We start from the raw sequence: 20,361 nt of genomic DNA on the forward strand, positions 1-20,361 counted from the left end.
TCAAAACCCAAGCAAAAGCTAAGCAGTTTAAGATGAAGTAAAAAGATTTAGGCAAGAGTTATCCATCAAAAACTTATAGATGCACAAAGCTGAAACACGCACATGATAAACAAGAAAAACATTTCCTCCTGTGAGGATGGCAGATTGCCCAGTGCTTCCTAGAAGGGGAAGTGTTGTCTTTCCAAACCTGCAATGGCCTAAGACAGGCTGCATCAGAAGTAGAGGGTTCTTCTGGCAGGTACATGTTCAAACTCCTAGTACCTGAGCCTAAAGACACAGACTCTCCAGGATGATGTGTAAGGATGCGTACTTCTCACCAAATGCTCCGGGCCAGTGCTTGTTACTGCCACCATGAAGCGCCACATATAAGATAACCTGTGGAAGACTGATTGTATTGATAAGTAAAGGACTGTCAAATACTTCTCTAAATGGAATTCAATATAATCTCTTATGTACCTGAATGACTTCTGAAATTTTGTGCTTTTAATAACATTGTGTTTATCTGCAGTTCATACCTACAGACCTGCACTTATTCTAATGATATGTGTGTGTGGCTTGTTAGCGACTGCCATAGATTAACAAGACAGGTCCGTTGCTAGATAGTCACTCTCTCTGCAGGTGCCCTCCCTGACTTTGTCCAAGGGTCTCTGTCCTCTCCACTTCCCCTCATTTGTCCAGTTGGATTTTTTTTCCTGACATAAATCTTATTTAAATCTAAGACTATTATCTGTCAATGAAAATTAATTTAACAATCCAGAGCACAGCTATTAATTCAATACGAATACATCCTGATCTTAAGATAATCCAGTTTTTCGTCTAGTTTCTGAAAAAAAAAAATCATTCGAAATCCTACACAGCATAAAATGATGATAAAGGTTTCTGACGTTTCTTTAAACAACAAAAAAAATTCATATTTCTTAAAAGCAATATACTTACTCCACAGGAAAAATAACATGGAGAAAGGCTAGGGAGCTAACCTAGTCAATAAAATGCTTGCCAGTGTGCATGGAGACCAGCATTTTCATCCCCAGAGTCCACATAGACAACAACAAAAAGCACGGTGTGAGGAGATGCCTGGAGAGAGTCATAGCAGTAGCAAGAAACAGATCCCTGAGGTTCACAGGTCAGGAGACCTACCTGATCGGAGAGCCCTAGATCCCCATGAGAGGTCCTGTGTTATGAAACAAGGTTGACATCCATGACTGTTGAGAAGACTAGCATCTGAGGCTATCTTCTGGCCAGCTCATACATGTGTTATACATACATAAATGCACATGCACACACAATGAATAGAATATATATACATATATATATGTATGTGTGTATATATATCCTTCTATTAGATATCTTGGAATCCTACTCACAGCAGAGTTTTGTGAACCTCCTGCTCATTCAACAGGTATTTACAGAGGGCCTCGTCTGTTCAGGTACAATGGTAGAGTCCAGAAATATATTGACGTCAAAGGTAAACATGACTGCTGTAGCCTGGGAATGCTTCCCAGATCATGGGATACTGGTAAGTAAATAGACTGATAGTGCCATGTGGCTGACCAGGTAGGCCATCTCCAAACAGGGTAGCTCATGATCATTTGTCAGGGAAAGAGAAAACGCTCTGAGCTGACACTCCAAAGAGATGCACTTCATATAGATGCTTAAAGATGACGGGGTAAAGGAACACTAGAAGACTGAGCATCAGCTTCATGAGAAGACTTGAGCCCTGCCCCACATGTCAAGGTGTGGCTGGATTTCCTTATTTTATCAGAGATGTTGTGTAGTAGGAAACTGAAGACGTCTAGTGTGGTCAAAACACGCGGTGCAAATAAGAGGTTAGAAAGAAAATTAAGCAGTTGGCCCTGCCACATAGCATCTCAAGGAGCTCACTGAAATCATCACTTGAACACAGGCTAAGGATTCATGAAATGAGTTTAAGAAATCAATGTTATACTGGCATGGTGGTGCACACAACTTTAATCCCAGCACTCCGGAGGCAAAGGCAGGGAGATCTCTGTGAGTTCGAGGCCAGTCTGGTCTACAAAGCGAGTCTAGGACATCCAGGGCTGTTACACAGAGAAACCCTGTCTCGAAAAACCAATAAAAAAGAAAGACAGAAAGACAGAAAAAAAGAAATGTTATAACTACAGTTGTCTTCAAAACTATTACTTCCATAAGGAAAAGTGATCAGGATGAAAGAGCATTTTCAAAACTCTGAAAAATACATGAGGTGATTACTTTAATATATGGTGTATTAGTGCTAGTAGGAGAGAGTATTCTTTTGAAAAAAATAAGAATTAAATAATGATGTCTTAAAAGCCCTCCATGCTAACTCAAATGTTAAACTGGCTAGATAAAAATATATTTATGAACAGAAAGTTAATTTTTCTCAAATAAGACACACAAAAGTAGACAATAATCTGTACCATGAGACACTGTAAGCACATTTTCAGCAAATCACAATTACTGAGAAAACATAATTGTGATGGTTTCAACTATTAAAAGCATATATTACTAACATGACTCTCACAAATCATTCTGAAGAGAAAAATAACATAATAGAAGAACATAGCGACTTCACAAAGAAGAGAAATGAGTAAGCAGAAGCTAGTGAAAACTCTACAAATAATCAAGGAAATTCAAATTTACACGTTGACTAAATTTCTTTGAATGTACCAGATTGAAAAAAAAAATCTTAAAATTGTGAAATGCCTGCTGTTGACCAGAAAGTGTGGAAACAGAGACACATATAGTGTTTTTGGGCACAGCTACTCAGGTTGGCCATTTGGCAGAATCTAGTAATACCGAGCAGCTAACTGACCTCACATTCCAACAGTTCCATTTCCGATAAAGAGAGAGAGAGAGAGAGAGAGAGAGAGAGAGAGAGAGAGAGAGAGAGAGAGAGAGAAACACCTGCACGTTTTGTGATGGAAATTTTCTAAGGTGTAAAGACAACAAATTATGCAATGTGCAATGAAAATAAACCAGATATATAATCTAATCATGGATGGATTAATAAAAAAGCACATACAATGTACTTTTCTTTATAAAGTGTTATACTTGATTATTTATTATGGGAGGCAACATATGGGGGTGTACACATACACACACATACACACAAAGAGATCAGAAGGCAACTTGTGGAAATCATGTTTTCATATGGATCTTAGAAATGAACCCAGGTCATCAGACTTGGTAGCAAGTAACTTTACCCACTGAGCCATGTTGCCAGGCCCATTGCACTTTTATATAAATCAAGGCGTGTTGTGGTGCTCTATGTTCTTAAGGTATAAAATAATGGAAGGAAAAAAGGTTCCCTCCTACCTTGAATTTTTTTTTCCATCAAAGTGGAAAACAAGGAGCAACGGGGATGGAGAATAATGAAATGAGCAGGAATTAGTAATAATCTCTTATTTATTAGAAAGAGAGACTAATTGCATCTCTACAAATTGAGAATTGTCTCATGGGGTGAAGCTATTTTAACACATTACAAAATAAACCCAAATAGGCTGACTGTAAGAAACAAGACTCAGAGAGTCACGTGGTATAGGAGTCTGGGTGTATGAAGCATCTAGGATTTGTAAAGTTACAGAGATGAAGCATGGATAATGCCTATCCATCACTAAAAGGGAGGAAGAGATGGAGTGACAATTTTATGGGGAGAGGCTTTCTTTTCAGTGATGAAAATGTCTTGAAACTGCATGAATACAATGGCAGCATTTGGAATGCATTAAATGCAAGTAAATCAAACACTGAAAAACAACTCTTTTGTTGTTGTTGTTGTTCCTAATCTCCTGCTACTGTTTTATTTTATTAGTTTATTTATATATTATTTCTCAATGGTTATCCCATTCCTTGTATCCTCCCATTCCTCCCTCCCTCCCATTTGCCCCTTACTTCCCTCTCCTATGACTGTGACTGAGGGGAACTTCCTCCCCCTTTATATGCTCATAGGATATAAAGTCTCTTCTTGGTAGCCTGCTATCCTTCCTCTGAGTGCCACCAGGTCTCCCCATCCAGGAGATGTGGTCAAATATGAGGCACCAGAGTATGTGTGAAAGTCATACCCCACTTTCCACTCAACTGTGGAAAATGTTCTGTCCATTGGCTAGATCTGGGTGGGGTTTGAAGTTTACTGCCTGTATTGTCCTTGGCTGGTGCCATAGTTTGAGTGGGACCCCTGGGCCCAAATCTGCCTATCATAATGTTCTTCTTGTAGGTTTCTAGGACCGTCTGGATCCTTCTACTTTGCCATTCTCCCATGCTTCTCTCATCTAGAGTCCCAATAGGATGTCCTTCCCTCTGTCCCAGTTTCCTGGTAAGCCTAAGTGTCCCTCAGTAGAAGAATGGATAAAGAAACTGTGGTACATTTACACTATGGAATACTACTCAGCTATTAAAAACAAGGAATTCCCGAAATTTGTGGACAAATGGATTGAACTAGAAATAATCATAATGAGCAAGTTAACCCAGAAGCAGAAAGAGTCAAATGGTATATACTCATTTATATCTGCATACTAGCCCAAGGGGCATGTCCCATGAACACTGCATGAACTTGACCTCCACAACAACAGCAGCAACAGAATTAAAATATATTTTCTTTCTAAGAGCAGAAGATGACAACAGAGTAACTAGTGAGAAGAGCCTCCAGATGCTTGTAAGAGCAATGATTTGGCCTGAGCTACTGCTGTAGAAGACGAGTTATAAACATTGGATACCCCAGGACTTGTCTTCTCAAGGGGACTTGGTAACCAATCAGACAATCAGACAGATAAGCAGAGCTAGGAAGAGGGAGGTTGAAGATAAGCTGAGAGCTGTGATTGGCCAATGTGAGTGGAAGGTCTTCAACTTCCATAGAAGGGGAATAGATGAGAAGGAGCAAGTCCCAACAGAAAATAATTGCATTAGAAATATGCTGAGCTGCAGCCATTTCTGGGCTGCACTAGTGAACACAAGGAGCAACTGGGCCACGATAAAGTTCTAGCTCCAACTCACTGTACTGTAATTGCAGCCATGGAAACCAATGAGATCACATTGGCAGTTAAAATGAAAACAAATTTCAAGATAAAATTCTAGATAATACGGACATTAAAATCCTACAGCATGCTCTTCAAGACTCAAAAACCAAAACTGTATCTCAAGAAGGAAAAGGGAACCAAACTCAGAGCCACTGAAATCGGGGCAGAGAAGCTGCCTGCCAGGATTACATGGTCTTCAGACACATCACTGAGAGCCATTTTCCCATCACCATGAGGAAACACGAAACAAAAACTACTTTTCAAATGCAACAAAACCCAGTAGCCTCAACACTAATGACACAGATGTTAACTAAATTAAAAATCTGGAAGAAGAATTTTGGCCAGAGGAGAAATGAACAGAAAGAAATAGAGGTTGCAAATGGGCCCTTCTCCCAAAACTGGAAGCCTTGGAACTTTTCAAATGTCTCTACAAGAACCACCCAACATGGAAGAGAGACTAGTTGCTCAGCCCTTAGCATCTCAAAAAAAGTACTATTTCTAAGCAACTTAATTTGTGCTTGAAAGTCCATGCTGTCATTTTTTTCTCAAATGCATCCCCAAAGAAAGATGTCTTCTTCATATTTTCAATTAAAATTAATTTCATAATCCAGACTGGGTGCGGCAGTACATGTCCCTAGTTCCCACACTTAGGGGAAGGGACAGGCAGAGCTCTGTGAGATCCAGCCAAGGAGTGCTATATAGTGTGAGTCTTTGTCCTCAACATTCTTCATGCCCATCTAGAAGGCTCCTTATGTTTATCATGCAGCTTTTCCTCATATGATGATGATCCTCTACAAGTTTCTCACACAGCCTGTGCACTCAGAGCACACCAGAGGTCCTACTATACGGAGGATATTCACTCGATGTATGCCTCACCCTGCAAATCTCCTCAGACCGATAGAAGATACGATCGATCCATAACCAGCTGCTGGCACTGGGAACATTTCTTTCTTATAGTTTTCTTTAAACCATGTCTTTCAGAGCTGAGGAGACAGCCCAGTTAATTAAGTGCCTGCCGGGAAAGATTCAGGACCTGAGCTTGACTCCCCTAGAAACCTACATTAAAAAATCTATGGCTATGTTGGGCATCATGGCACACACCTGTGATGCCAGCACTCTGGGAGGTAGCAGCAGGCAGATCTCTATGAGTTCGAGGCCAGCCTGGTCCTCAAAGCGAGGAACAGGACAGCCAAGGCTACACAAGGGAAACCCTGTCTCAAAAAAACTAAACCAAAACAAGCTACAGCCAGCAGCATCATACACCCAAGCATCGGAGATAGGAGCCTCCCCCTCCCCCAGGGGCATCAGTGGCCACCTATCCTGGTTTAACCAGACAGCTCTAGGTTCAGTAAGAGACCCTATCTCGAAAACAAGATAGGAGCAATTGAGAAAGACACAGGATTGACATCTCACCTTCACGCCACACATGCACAGGCACTTACAAACCAGTCTTCAACTACGTCTCCAAGATCACCAGACTGGGTGGCCAAAGTCATGTTGTGGGGACTTTCTGCCTCTGTTTCATCTTTCTCAATTATATTAGCATGTATTATGTAGTCCATACTCAATGCTGACCCAAATATCTTGCACTATTAAGTCGTTTTTTCTCTGAACCCCTCTCATATCTTTCCCGAGTTGTAGACGTGGTTTTGTAAAAAGAGCCCTTATGCTTTGGGGACAAAGGCAGGTTCAGCCTAAATGAGGTCATCAAGTTCCCAGTTCCCTAAGAGTCCAAGCCAAAGACCAACACAGTGTTCCAGCTGATCTTAGTTTCCTTGGCGTAGCACAGTCAGAGTACTGTAATATAATGCAAAATGGCTCTAAAGAGAAACCAGACACTAACCAGAGTCTTGCCAAAACACAGTTAAATAATACCAAAGTGGCCCTTTCATCTGAATACTGAGCCTCTCGCGCCCGTGTCACCCTCCCCAAGAATGAAAGCAATCTTCCACTGTGAATGTGGGTTGGCTGAAGAACATACCAGACACAGCCCCATAAAGTAGATGTACTTATGAATTGGCACACGTGTGCTGGGAAGGATGAAAATGCTGACAAGGAGACCAAGAGACAAAGAGCAGGACTTACTCTGAGAGCAAGGGTGATCCAAATTTAGAATACGCTTATAGTGCTAAAAAAAAACAATAGTCAACTGTTTATCCTGACCAGGATCTATTTCAACATCTTACCTTACCCCTAAAAGTAGACTTAACATTTCTAACTTTCATTGTAGATTAAATTCATTAATATTAAATTATCAGTGTGATCTCAGATAGACTTTTACCTGCCCCCAACAAATCAACACTGCCCTGTTTCTTCGTCCATTTATTTATTCATTAATTTTTCCATTTATTAAACAAAATTTTCTTGAGAGTCTATTAGGAGCCAGGAATTTTTTTTTTTTTTTTTTTTACCTTCTAGAAACTTAGTATAGAAAACGTAACACAAGGGGTATGCTCTCAACACAGTGGTTGAAAGCATACTGATCTTGTAAAGGAACTGAGTTCCTAGCATCTACAAAGAGTAGTTCACAATCACCTGTAATTCCAGTTCCAAGGAATCAACATTCTCTTCTATACTCCATCCACATTCCATGGGTACCTTCCCCCATCACACATATACATACACGTAGAAATAAAATAAAGTTTAAAATATTAATGCAATAGCATTTCTGCCTTCACAGAACTTCTCTTTAGTGAGTAGAGGCAAGGAGCCAACACAATATGTGAACAAAGAGTACAGGGATAACAAGTACTAGGGAGAAAGATTAGGCTGGGTAAACACAACAGTTAGATCTTGAATGTCTCCCAAAGGCCTGTGGGTTAAAATCTTGATCCCTGACACATGACATCATTGAAAAGTGGCAGAAACTGAGATGTGACAACTAGGAGGAGGGAATGAGTGGAGGGCTCTGAAATGGACCCTGGAACATGGTCCCTTCACCTTTCAGTGCAACTTTGCAGGTACCAAGAGGTGGATCACACTGTGTTGCATGTGCTCTGCACCAACATATGCTGACCCCACCACAGACTCAAGACCATGATGTAAAAAAAAACCTCCCGAATTGTACGGAAGAGTTGGGGGATGAAAAGGTGGGGGAGGAAGGAATTGTCAGGAGCTCCAAAAGGAGACTATCAAGGCCCCAGGTGGGGGCTGCACAAACGGATGTACCAACCAAGGACATTGCAAGCAGAGGACCTAGACCCCCTCCCCTGTTCAAATGTAGCAAATGGAAAGCTCATTCTCCACATATCAAGGTCAGTGGCATACTGCCTCTGACAAGAACTCTAGTGCCCTAGATTTGATCACTGCCTCTTAGGGGAGAGGCCCTGTGGGAACACAGAGGAAGGGGATGTAGGCTATCCTGAGACCTGGTAAGCCGTGGTCAGATGGTAGGGGAGGAGGACCCACCTGTCAGAGGTCCAGGGAAGGGGAATAACATGGAAAAGAGAAGGAGGGTGGGAACAGAAAACAAAAATGAGGAGATTACAATCAGGATGTAATATGAAATAATAATAATAATAATAATAATAATAATAATAATAATAATAACAATAATAATAATAATAATAATAATAATAATAATACAAGAGAGAATAAACCTCCCTAACTGTATCCAAAACCCTTTTAATTCTTAAGTTGGTTATCTCAGATACTTTGTCACAGTAATAAGATTTGAGCAATATAAAAGGGGAAAGAGGAAGCTGAAGGCAATAAAGACAATGTCAATCTTCAAGTCCACCTGAGATAAAAACCATCTTTGTCTATCAATCAACTGGAACTAATCAAGACCTCCTAAATTCATATTGACTAGATTGAAAAAGACATGTCATCCAGTAAGACTAACTCATTTTCTTAGTTTCTAGATATTTTACTAATACAGCTTTACCAGTATTGACTTACAGTCTTTTACATAAATACAAATTTTTTCAAACTAATATAAATAGAAAATTCTGGAGGGAAGTGGATACTTTTAGCACATGTTGACCAAACCAGTACATTCATTAGGCTCTTGAATGAATTTTTCCAACCTTTCATTTTCATTATATGCTTTTGTCTTTTGTTTTAAGTGTATTTTCTTCAAAAGCTTAAGACTTTAGATTTGGTTCATTCAATCTGAGGAAAAATGTCAACCACATGTGGTAGTGCATGTCTATAATCAGCACAATCAGGTAAAGGTGGGATCAGAACTCTGAGGCCAGCCTGGGCCACATAGTAGAACCCTGTGGAGAGAGAGGGGTTATGGAGAGAGAAGAGAGAAAGAGAGAGTGACTGCCCAACCACATACTTGGAAGTCAATCCACTCAGTTAAAATTAAACTTTATTGATCACTTATATAGTGATATCAATCTCATTCTGAGTCAAAACACTAAAAAATTGACAAAATAAATTATTGCTTAGACTGAATAATAGAAACTTGATACCCTATGAGCATATACAGATGAAGTCCCCCTCAGTCACAGTCATAGGGGAGAGGAGTAAGGGGAAAATGGGAGGGAGGGAGGAATGGGAGGATACAAGGGAAGGGATAACCATTGAGATGTAATATGAATAAATTAATAAAATTTTTTTAAAAAGAAAAAAAAGAAACAGCTAAAAACAGTCAAACTTTAAAATAACATGGGACTACACGACACATTGGTCCATGCTTGTATTTCCAGCATTTAAGAGGTATAGTCAGGAGTATCATGTCATGAGTTCAAGGACAGCCATTGCTACGTAGGACATCTGAGCACAGCCTTAAAAAATGAGAACCTGTCTGATCTTTTACTCCAAACCATCATAATAATGATGATGAAGGGGTTAAGACTTCTGCACATTATGGTGAAATCCTAGGAAGTGCACAGACCTGCTCTGTGAACTGTGTTAGAGTACATTTCACCTATGGTTGCAACTTTGAATGTAATCAAATAAAAATCAAGTTATAATATTAGAAATGTATAAACTAAATGTCATACTAGTCACGGTAAATTTTTCTTATGTTTTTGATGACAGCAAACAATGTATTCTGCAAAAATTAACCCACCCACTAGTGTGTGACTATTTTAGGAAATAGAACACATTTAAATATTTTGTGATGAGATAGGATGGGGACTGAGCAGAGTTAGAATAAACAATTCATAATATAACTTGTTCCTGTACAGTTAATCACAATGTTGAGATGCATGCAAAATTTTAAAGAAACCACACATAGATTTTTATCTTTGACTTTTAACCAATGTATCCTAAAAACTTAGTAGCTGCAGAAAAAATATGTTGCATTTAGAAGAATCAATCACTAACTGTATTGGATGCTGGCAACCACACAAACCCACTCTACTCAAGACCAAAGTTCTCACTTTCTGAGTAGCAGCCAGTAAGGCATTGTGGTTAAGACTTCCTTCCTTGCCATTGCGCTCTGCGACAGGGAGTTTCAATATCCGAAGCCAGGCATTTCCTGGGCAGCCCAGCTGCTGTGCCTTAATTCTTAACAATTCCATAGGTTCCACCTGGCTCCAGAGTGTCTAAGGAATGGGTTGAGGGCTTTATCACAAGTGCACCATAGCCTGGCTTCTCTCCTAGCCTTTCCCTATGGTACTGTCCTAGTTTGCTTTCAATTGCTGAGATAATGCATTAACTAAAAGCAACTTGGCAAACAAATAATTTATTTTAGCTTATGGATGTAATGGTTAATCATCTAAGAAAGCCAAGGCAAGAGCCTGAAGTAGAAACCACAGACAAGAATTGTTCAGCATGCCTTCTTCAGCTTGCTTTCCTACACAGCCAGGGACCACTTACCCAGGGCATGCAGGTTGGACTAACCCACATCAATCAACAACCAAGAAAATGCCCCCACAGACATGTCCAAAGCCAGGCTGACGGAGGCAATTCTTCAGATGAGGTGCCTTCTTCCCAAGTGACTCTCATTGTGCCAAGTTGAAAAAAACTAACCAGTATGGGTACCGCTTTTAAGTGCACTCTGCAAAAAGCTTCCTGCAAGCAAGCCTGTGCTTGAGATTCTGAACTAAGTACTAGCCTATACCACAGCAGGTATTTTTAGGCACGTTTTCCCTCAACTGGCAAGATCCTATAAGTATGTATTAAGTGCAGTAGGAAATATGTTGACATCCATGACAAAGGCCATTTAAGTACTTAAGTGCTTCTCTCTGATGAGCTCTTTACTTTGTCCCTTGAGGCTTTTGTCTTCTAACAGTCTAGACACAACACAACTGAAGCTGAAGATGGAAGATAAAGACTGTCACTAGACCCTTCATATCCTCATATGACTCAATAAACATTTCAAACTGGCCTGAATACTTTCCAACCATGATGCACTCTCAAAAAACCTGTTTTAAATGCAGGCCAAGACATCTGATGTCTATAATACCCGTAATGTGGAAACTGAGGCCAAAACAATTGTGTCTAGGCAGTCTTGAACAACACGGTGACTTCCCCATCTCATAAAGAAAACAAAAATAGCTTGAAATGCCCTAAAGGATTCCTACACCAAGGCAAGGAGCAAAGCAGAGAGGCTACTGTGAGCATGGTATATTCTTAGAGACGTAAGATTTAGGTAAATATGTGTGTAGGAGATGAAGACTTAGATATTAATTCCCTCAAATTTCTGAGTTTGCCTTCCCCTGGGAAAGTATTGGCATGTATCCAATGGTCTGTATCTTTCTTCTCTCATGTGATAAACTCTGGTCTATATAAGTCACCAGTGATACGAATACTTAGTAATGAATTACTCAGAAGGCAGAAGGTAGCATATCTCTGAGAGATTGAGGTCTATCTAACAGAACACATTCTAGGCTAACTGGAACTAAGACCCTGTCTCAAAAATAAATAGAAAAGCCAAGAATTAAATAGAGCATTTGCTAGTTTTTCCTCTTAGGCTGAGAGAAATATAGGCAAATGACAGTTGCATTTAAGTGTATCTGTGCAGACTTTGTAGATAGAGTAAGGTAGAAGACAGTCCAGTAGTCCACTAAGCACTTGTTTCTTATGAGTATAACAAATAAGAATAATACATAAAATTAGAAATGTCTCCACTAATTGCATTAAAGATGACCACAAAGTACTAAGAACTAGAGTACAATATTATAATAAGTCCAATTAGTCCTAATATATGTCTGTTTTTGTAAATAGAATATTCTAATAAAACTGTGGTTACTTTTAAATTTTAGTGAAGATAATTGACCATGGTTGGACTGTGACATGACACAATATGATCAAATTGGGTTTCCATTCTGTATTACCCTTCAACAATCCATTTCTCCGTTCATTTGCAACAAAAGAACCTAGGAACAATGAACCCAAGGTAATTCATGTGGATGGAAAAAGAGTAAATCAACCAAAAAGATAAAAAGACAAGTTGGATCATGGAAGTGCAGCCAAGAAACTCAACTGAGAAATGCGACAGGGTAGGGGGGAAAAAGGAAGGCAAGTCGCGTCATGTACACTGTGGCAGAAGGACCATGGTGATGGCATATGATACCTAAACCTAAATGAGTAGAGTCAGCTCCATCAAGAGCTAAGGAGGAGTCTCCAACACAAAAATCAGTCACTGAGACAGAAGCAAGGAGCTTATCCAGCTCACAGCACACAGGACTCTCAGTACAGTATAATGAGCAAAAAGGAAAATGCAGATGAAGTGCAAGAGCCACTGGACAGGACCGACCACATACAGTACCGTAGGCCAAAGGAAAGGATGTTATCTTTATTTTAAGTAATCAAGACTTTTCAACCAAAGAAAGACAATATGGTCTGTTCTGTTTTTCTGTAAATGTTTTATGTGTATATTTAAGCTCCTAGGCCTAATTTGTATTACGTTGGTAACCTATCTTGATAGCCTATCTCGATCCATTTCTCTGAAGTAGCCTGGTCTGTAATTTTCAAAGTTCCTAGTAACAAAAATCATAGAGGACTGGATCAAGATAGGCTAATGTAGAGCCAGGGCCAGTTATGGTCTCTGCTTAAAATAGGACAGTAGTGGTAGAGACAAAGAGAATTATGTTGATTCTAGCCTGTTTGGTTCAATGATATAGTCAGTGATAATTAAGAAGAGAAACTGGTCTCCTTATATTTGCATATTTAGCACCCAAATGAAGGGCTTGAGGGTGAAACAGGAGGAGTTTGAAGAAGAACTTGGGCCATAGCCAATCCACAGCCAGGCAGCCAAGCAGAGGGAAGTGCAGACTGGGCCTATGGCAACCTCAAATATTCACATCTGATTCATTTCTTTCTCTCTTAGTCTAAGTACTTGTGCCACACCCCTTTGCCTCTCCAATGTAAGGACCTCCTGGTTCTCTTTTTGATAGTTGATCCTTGACTTATTGTGCAACGATTACTTTAACCAGACCTTCCTGTTCCCACTCTCTCCATGGACCAGGACCTGCTGCCCTTTGCACTATCTCACCACAGATGTACACTTTATCAAAAGAGGTGCAGTGACCATGGGAGAAGCTCAGAAAGGAGACCAAGGGAACAGAGAGAGAGAGAGAGAGAAAGAGAGAGAGAGAGAGAGAGAGGAAGAGAGAGGGAGAGAGAGAGAGAGAGAGAGAGAGAGAGAGAGAGAGGGAGGAAGAGAGAGAGAGAGAGAGAGAGAGAGAGGGAAAGCATCATCTCGTAACTCTTCCATCTACTACATGGGAGTCATGAATGACTTAAGAGCCATAGGACTTCCCTGCCCTGGGACCAGAACAAAACTGAAGAGCTCCAAGGCCTGGGGAAAATGAAAGATGTAGTCTCACATTGCATTTGCCAGAAGTAGTAGGATGGTATTATAACATAGACGTGCTGGTCCCCACTCTAACGACTTTCAATCACAACACACTGACTCACACCATCCCACAGATACAAAACTAAACGTGGTGCATAGAAGGTTGTAACTTCTCTATGCTTTCATGTTCCAGGGATCCCAAAACTACTACAAACAGCATTTCATCAATGGAATAAAGTATGTGGATAGCCCTCATACTTTTGACCTTTAAGAATAGAGACGTTTGATACCCTATGAACATATACAGGGGGAGGTAATCCCCCTCAGGAACAGTCATAGGGGAGGGGAATAAGGGGAAATTGGGAGGGAGGGAAGAATGGGAGGATACAAGGGATGCGATAACCATTGAGATGTAACAAAAATAAATTAATAAAGGAGAAAAAAAAGTAAAAAAAAAAAAGAAGAAGAAGAAGAATAGAGACGTTTGTAAGCACACTAGGGATCTCCAGTCTTAAGTCTGTGTTTATTTTACTTATGGCTTTGAAAAATATTGACTGCAAGAAAGCAGAAGAGGCAAGTCAGTCTCTTTCTGAGTTCACTCTCATTTCACTTAACTCAGAATCCTTCTTTCTGTTCCTTTGCTGGGGCCAAAGCCTATGATCACTTCCTAGGTTCTTCCTTGGTCTGTCCGTTAAGTTTCATAAAGAAATTTGCTCAGTTTCTTAATCTCTACTTAGAAGTATATATTAACACAAAATGTCTATTACTGTTCTATATAAATTAGCATTCTCGCTAAAGAAATACCTGAACATCTGAGGAATTATTCTATTAAGATTGTTCAGAACAATGATTGACTCCAATTTCCCCTCCTGTGATAGAAGATAATCTATACTCTGAGGAAAAAAGCAAAAAACAAAACAGAAGCCAAGCTTTCAGATAGGGGAAAAAATGGACTGCAAATGTGGCCTCAACATTAAACCAGTGTTGGAAATGATCTTCAAACTAGCTGAAGTAGCTGATGTGCCAGAGAGACTGTAGAGCGTAAAGAGGCATCTGCATCTGTCTTCTGCAGTAAATGAAGGTAACTTACACAAGGTGGAGATGACGCTGTGTTGATAGCTCCCATCACCAGAGGCCAAGGTGCTTCCTGAAGCTTGGAGACAAAGTCACTGCAGCTGATCACCTCAAAAGAGCGACATCAACTGAAACCACTACTTAGAAAATGAGCTTCATGTAAAATACATGAATTAAAGCAAACAACTGGACACCAAGGGCCACACACAAAGTCAGACAGCTGATTAGCGGTCACCGCCTGTCACACATGTGAGCTTTGGTGTGCTCCCAACAGCACACTCTGGTGCCGATCACGTTGGCACCTGGGGTGGTTTTCACCACACCTGTTGAACCTGTCCATCTCCCTCCCACGTCCCTCTGTGCCCTTGACCACGCTGTTTCAAAGCTGGATACCTTGGGATAATATCTCTATAGGTACAGACTCTTGTCAGTTGTCACTTACTGAGTCACCACTAAAATAACCAAGGGACAGCCTTTGGTAGGCAGTAATATAGAGCGGAAGAGGACAAAGTGAAGTTGTAAGAAGCACAGGCTAGTTTATGCATTTAGAAGGAAAGAGATAGAAAACGTGGTTGCCCTGGTTTTCTTGGTTTTTTCGTTGTTGTTGTTGTTTTTGTTTGTTTGCTACGTTTTGTTTTTTGTTTTGTTTTGTTTTGTTGCAGATTTTTCCATCTTCCAATTCCAGTCTTTCATAAGACCAATGAAACTGTTTTTCCTTTGTGTACTAAAACATAATTTCCCAGGACAGTTCATGTGAGGCTCTGTTTCCCACAAAGAATCAATAGATGGCTAAGATACCAGCCAAAGTCCATTTGCAATATCCCCACCTTCTCTCAGCGGAAGGGATTTCTTCACAGTTTTCCAAAGTCATATTAACAACGCCTAAAAGTGGCAGAGAAGAGAAGAGCTGATTTTGTGCACACAGCAAAGAAAGCTCATAAGGAATACATTTCTTCTGTCCTTCCTGGGGAAATTATTCTTCGAGGACTTCAGTAAGAAGTCCAAATTCTTGAAGGAAGGTGCTATTGTGAGCACCTGTTGAGAAGCCTTGGCTCTGCCAGCCTGCTTTAACGGGTCTGCACAGTCTTAAATTCCACAAAATAACAGTGATATTCATCAAGTATCAAAAATAGAAAATGGCTCTTACAGAGGTAGATTTGTTTGACAACCCCCCCCAAAAAAAACAAGTATTGTTTTGTTTATTCTTCCTGAATATGTGTGTGTGTGTGTGTGTGTGTGTGTGTGTGTGTGTGTGTGTGTGTTTCATTTCACATTAAATGGAATTTTGTAGAATAGCTTGGAGAGTTGCAGGACCTAAATATGATTTTTGGTGTTGTTTTCATCTGAAGATGAATTCAGACTTCCAAAGGGCTAAAACTTTCAAGACTTTTGAAACATAATCAATATGTAATATGAGAACTTCATGTGGTGTTCCAACTGAGAAAATTTGATTAGGAGTGGTTTCACATAATATCAAGGAATTCTTTTTGTTAGAAAATAATATTATTTGGGCTACAGGTTTTAAATGTATTTTTCTGGGTTAATATATAACAACTAAGTAGGGCTACAGTGACACAATGACTGAAATTGACTCCAAAATATTCCTTCAAAGAAAATAATATTTTTAAAAGAATAGATGAAGTAAATTAAGCAAAATCTTGGTACTCACTGAGCCTGGACACTAAGAACATCAGAGTAGATTTTTTTTCTATCTCTATTTCTATGCATGTTAGAGAAATGAAATAAGGAGAATATACATATAACCCTTGGACCATATACACAGGCTTGACACGTACACAGTGGGATAATTATTAGCATCACAGTGAAATAAGATAAGTTTTAATTTGGAGACAGAGATCTAGTTATTTTTGAACATCATTGACACATTAGAGGAAATTTTGTCAGGAAACCCAAGACAGAGAATATGAAAGACTAATGACTTAATTATTAGAGAGACATTTTTGTTTTCCCTGATATAAATGTTAAAAGGCTGCAGGGCTAAGGATTGTGGTGCTCATCACTGCTCTCAGAGCCAGGGATGCAGTGGCTCTGTGTTCAATATCAGGATCCTCGACATAGAGAGTTCCAGGTCAGCCAGGGCAACATAGTGAGATACTGACTCAAAAAAAAAAAAAAAAGAAGGAAGGAAAGAAGGAAAAACAGAACAAAGGGAGGGAGGGAGGGAGGAAAAAGGGAGGGAGCGAGAATGGGGAGGGAGGGAAGGAGGGAAAGAAGGGTAAAGGAGGGAAAAAGAAAAATGGTACAAAACAGACTGAAAATGGAATGTGAGCCAAAAAGCACATGAAGATATTATAATCTTTTTGATGCCCTATGCACGCCTGGTCTTGAAGTCACAATTCTTCTGACTCAGCCTTCTAAGTACTATGACCTACTATCACATTCTAATATTCATTTGGGACCATGAACTGCATATGAAAGTTGGTTACTCACAACACTAACAAATATGATTTATGTACCTAATTATTTTATAATTTTTCCTATTGATTTTAGCAGATAAAAAACAGAGAAAATCAGAGAGTTGTGATTAAGAAAAGGGAGAAAAGGAAAGAGATATGCCACATCTTTAGATGAATATGAGCAAACAGCACTACTCAGGCCTGCTATGTTTTTTTACAATTGGGGTTATAGCTAGGAATATTTGTAAGAATTTATTGCCTGCACTAGTTATGTGGTCTTTGTTGTCTTTGGAAATTGTACCTTCCTAAAAAAATAAAAAATTAAAAAAAAAAACTACTATCAAATCCTCAAGAAATACAAGTGCCAAGTCCTAGTTACATCACTTTTAAGCAGCTAGCATCACTTAGACACAATTTACAGATCTGCGAAAGTAGGGCAGTAGATGATGTCAAGCATCTCTCCTGGATCCAGCAGACAGTGACACAGTTTTTCACTGTGCTGATTCTCTAAAATGTCCAGGTATCTTATCCCACACTAGACATCCTAGACAGTCCTGGGAGGCAACTCACCACAACCCCCACACAAGCTGTGTCTACGCTCAAAAATTACCTAAGGCCTGAAAAGCAAGACAAAAAAATAATTCTTCAGTGAGGACCTCAGTAATGGGTATTTAACATCTATAAGTAAAGAATAATTTCCTAGCAAATGTCTATGATAAATGAGAAATGATATTTCTTTACATAATGAAAATCAATTTTAATGTAAGTAAATTTTCTAGATCACACATTTTAAAGGAATGGATACTTCAACTAGCTATTGTCAAACACAAAATTCATTCATGATTTCACATTATGAACATTTAAAAAGAAAAAAGAGGGATGGAGAATAAAGAAGCAGTTTTCATCCTAGCTCTCGTGTTAAAATAATACCAAAATCACACAACACTATAGGCTTTGGCACATCTTCCTTGCAAAAGAGACAAAGTCCACCGTATTGTGGCTCCAGTGCACTGTACCAATCCCACATCGTGTAAGCATCTCAAGATGCTGTTTAAAAGCATACTTGTGGCCTGGAAAGTGATTTCGACTGTGGCTTTGAAAGGCCAAATGAAACTTAACATTTCTAGTCTGGATTCTTTCAAACATTCTGGACATTGGTTTATAAATCATAAGTAACAATTCTTCATTTTCCTAGGGAAAGAAAAGAATTTTCTAACATGTCTGGAATGACTTAACAAATGCTAGAGAATACGAAGAAAGGAATCGTCTTCCAATGTTTCAACCATAAGTAATATTGAGAGGTGCAACCGAAGTCTGCAGACACTGGAACCAGAAATACTGTCTTATAATGAGGGGGATCGGGGTGGGGGTTCATGCATGCATGTAGTAAAGATATTGAGCCTAGGGAAATTGCTGACACAGACAACCATGAGTTCTCAAAGCCTCCTTATTCCAAAGAACTGAGAACGCACGAAATAGTTAAAAATAAAAGGATCAATTATCGACATAATGTCTAAGTGAGATAAAAAGGAAAATGAGAAAAAATAAAGAGAGAAAACAAATGTTCTTCCTCAACATGAAGTTGTCAATCCTGGGCCTAGGAAGGGATTGACAAACTTGTCTGTGTAGGTAGGACACCTCTCAGGGATTGGCCCCGGTAAGGCAGCCAATACTAGCTCATAAATAGGCTCAGCTGTCTGTATGTGTGCGGTGTTCTCTTTCACGCTAAATACAAGCTGCAAGGAAAAAAACAAAAGCTGTTAAGGTGAGGGACTTGTCATCTTTTCCCTATTGTCTATCCTCCTAACGTGAAAACCCACTGCCTTTCTCTGGTCTGAAGGCACTTCCTACTTGGAGCTGAGCCCTAATTACTCTCTTTCTCTTCTAATCTTAGTTATATATATATATATATATATATATATATGTATTAGATAACATATTATAACGAAGTCACAGTGGCAGGGCTTGAGGTAGTCAGCCACATTGCATGCGTAAGAAGGAGACCAATGGATGAATGCACGCCCGCTTGACTTACTCACTTTCTCCACCTCATAGAGTCCAGAATCACTGCCCAGAGAATGGTCGCACCGACAGTAAGTAATCTTTGCACGTCAACTAGACCAAATCAAGCTAATCCTTGCAGGCATGCCCAGAGGCCCGTCTAGATTTTGTCAAGTTGAAAATCATCACTAACCGCCCCACCCTGTGAGCACGAACGCACCAATATCTATTCCCCCGTTCTATTTTGAACCCAGCTTGCTCTATAAGTATTTTTTTAAGACAGAAGCATCCTGTATTTATTCATAAAATTAAAGAGAAAGCCTTTCCATACCACTCTTTCTACTGTTCTTCTTCTGCAGAGTCTACCCCAGCCGTACACCACAGTCCTGCTTTGCCAATCACTCCTTGTGGGGCATCTCTGCCTGACTAGGTGCGCACGTGTATTCACGCATACACACACACACATACACACACACACACATACACACACACACACATATATACACACACATACATACACACACACACACATGATTAAATATATAAATAAATGTAAAAGCAGGCCAGAGAGTGTTTGAGGAAGACTCTTGCCATAGACTTCTGGCCTCTAACTCACACATCACACAGTGCTTGCACACTTGTGAAACTCTTGCACACACACTTCCTACTATATCTAGTGCTGCATTGTAATAAAAACATGTCTACCATATTTTTTGGACCATAAGACGCACCTCCTCACACTAAAATAGTAGGGAAGGAAATTAGGGTGCACCTTATGGTCCAATTGCTGTTTTTACTATTTTTGTTGTTGTTGTTGTTGTTGTTGTTGTTGTTGTTGTTGTTGTTTCAATGCTCTAAAAACTGGGTGCATCTTATGGTCAGGTGCATCTTACAGTCCAAAAACTACGGTGCTTCCCAGAGTCTTTCTTCCCTTCTCCTAAGTAAAGCTACATCAGGAGCCCATCAGAGGTTGCGGGGGGGGGGGGGGGGGGGGGGCGGGGCATGGAGAATGGATTGGAACATGGCCACCTGCCTTCTCCCCTCACCTTACCAGAGTTATCTGGGTACTGAATTTTACTGTTCCTCTCCCTAAAAGAACAGGTGGATTTTGACTACTGAAGCTGTTCTTCATTTTGTTGGTTAAAAGCTGGAATAAATCTGT

The 20,361-nt window shown here is 39.8% G+C and overlaps 1 protein-coding gene across 2 annotated transcripts in view; it reads right to left on the reverse strand.

Annotated features, from left to right (window-relative positions):
* The window catches only part of GRB14 (growth factor receptor bound protein 14), a 103,991-nt gene that overhangs the window by 81,120 nt on the left and 2,510 nt on the right, over positions 1–20,361 (reverse strand). The window lies entirely within an intron of this gene.

The sequence above is a fragment of the Acomys minous genome, assembly GCF_964271855.1.
Source record: "Acomys minous genome assembly, chromosome: 10".
Classification (NCBI taxonomy): Eukaryota; Metazoa; Chordata; class Mammalia; order Rodentia; family Muridae; genus Acomys; species Acomys minous.